Source organism: Teleopsis dalmanni, unplaced genomic scaffold, assembly GCF_002237135.1.
Source record: "Teleopsis dalmanni isolate 2A unplaced genomic scaffold, ASM223713v2 unscaffolded_contig_5199, whole genome shotgun sequence".
NCBI lineage: Eukaryota > Metazoa > Arthropoda > Insecta > Diptera > Diopsidae > Teleopsis > Teleopsis dalmanni.
This window is the reverse complement of record NW_024036581.1, coordinates 1-1999: the sequence shown is the minus strand read 5'-3', so window position 1 is coordinate 1999 and position 1999 is coordinate 1. Positions and strand designations below refer to the sequence as shown.

The window sequence follows — 1999 nt, the reverse complement described above, 5'->3', positions numbered from 1 at the left end:
TTTCTTCATCTTATTTTACTTCAGAGAGCACGTTTTATTATTGGAATTCACAATTATTTTCATAATAAAAACTTAAACGAGAGGTTTACTCATTAAAAAGGGATTCAAATAATTTACATAAAAAATATAAGTCTTCAACTTACCTTGTTTTAAATTTACACAATTGGTTGTTTCAAGTTTTTATATTTTAAATAGTTTGAGAAGGATTTACGTTGTAAGTTTTGATTCTGGATAATCTACGATAAATATACACATGGAAAAGGAATTTCAGTTATTAATGAATTGGCATACCACTAAATTATTATAAGTACTTGAAAGGCTATATACGTCAAATTAAATAGACAATAATATGGAACGCATCAGTAAAGTTGCGGTAAATATTAATATTTCATTTACAGTCGTTTAGATTTTCATAACACATTCATTACACATACATAGTAAACAATCTGCAAAAATATTCTTGTGAGAAATAAATATTTTTTTAAACATGTTCTTACCTTAAAATTAGTAACATAACAAAATTAATAATATATGATGGAGTTAGTGTCATTCAGATCAAGATCTAGCAATGTATTTTATTGTAATAATAAAAACTACAAATTAAGATAATCTAAAGTCTACTTACAGTTATTTTTGACAGCTGATGTTATGATATGGTAGATTGTACTGACTAGAGGCAAGAGTTGTAACATTGTAATAAGCCCTATAAGATTTGTATATCAATAGTTAACAAAAATAATTTTTTTTTTTAATTCAACTAACATTTTTTCAACCTTGAATTATTTGCAATAAATTTGGGGGCGCATACGCTCGTTGCAGGCTTTACATTTAGCTTACATCTGGGTTTCGCCTTCTCACCATATCTCTTTCGATACATCTTCGCACAACTTTTTTTCGTCAGTTTTACACAAATCTTTTTCTTCTTCTATTAAACAGTCTTCGAGACTATTACTGTTTCTCATATAGTACACATTTTTTCTTAAATTTCAAAGCATTGTTCTTCACCCAAGTCTATCTTGATCTTCGAATTTTTCCATTACAACAGGTTTTTACGACCTGTGACCATATAATACAAATAAATTAATTGTATTTCTACAAGCCGCTCATTTTTTTACAGTATTACTCTTTGGATATTTAATACATTTTTTCATTATAGTACACAACGGAAATATTTTTTTAAATATGCCTGCAAAAAAATTTTAGTGACATGTGAATTTGCATCTATTTAATTTTTATAATTACTGGAATTGGAATACACATTGTTCAAGACATCATTTTTATCCACTTTCATTTCGACATAGATAGTAAACAATCTAAAAAAATATTCTTGCAAATAATAAATTTTCTATATATATATTCTTACCATAATAAATATATAGGATTTTTAAAATCAAGGCTTAAACAGGAACCATAGAAAACACAATTTTTTTTAACGATTTTCTAGGTAACATCAAATTAAAATTAGAACTAAGTAACGCATCAAAATACACATTGTTCAAGACATCTTTTTTGTCCACTTTCATTTGGACATACATAGTAAACAATCTAAAAAAAAAAATTCTTGCAAATAATAAATTTTCTATATTTATATTTTTACCATAATAAATATATAGGATTTTTAAGATCAACGCTTAAACAGGAACCATAGGAAACACAAATTTTTCAATGGTTTTTTAGGTAACATCAATTTAAAATTAGAACTAAGTAACGCATCATAATCAACAATATATAATGGCTTTATTGTTATTCAGGCTCAGGGTCTTAGGATACTGTGTATAAAATAATGACATAACATTGTGTTAAAAAATATTTATTCAACATTAAATTGGATGAAAATTACAAAAATGTGCGGTCTACTTACCAGAGTTTGAGGACTATTGTTAGGAAAAGTTTGTTTTATGTGGTGGTATGAAAGACTGGAAGCAAGAGGATGTAACTTTCCACCAAATTCTGTATAATTTTTTTTTAAATTAGTTGTCAAAATTACTTTCGTTTTAAA

At 26.2% G+C, this 1999-nt stretch overlaps 1 long non-coding RNA gene across 3 annotated transcripts; it reads right to left on the bottom strand.

Annotated features, from left to right (window-relative positions):
* Positions 1 to 1968, bottom strand: LOC119665427. 3 transcript variants are annotated; one of them, XR_005251392.1, is made up of 10 exons: positions 1862 to 1968; positions 1598 to 1769; positions 1364 to 1545; positions 1243 to 1313; positions 763 to 1186; positions 626 to 703; positions 498 to 562; positions 292 to 446; positions 144 to 236; positions 1 to 71 (listed from the first exon to the last, which is right to left on the bottom strand). It is a non-coding gene; the product is annotated as an uncharacterized LOC119665427 (long non-coding RNA). The 3 variants fall into 3 exon arrangements; XR_005251394.1 differs by having other exon boundaries at positions 312 to 446; XR_005251393.1 differs by lacking the exon at positions 1364 to 1545.
* Between the last annotated feature and the right edge of the window lie 31 nt (positions 1969 to 1999).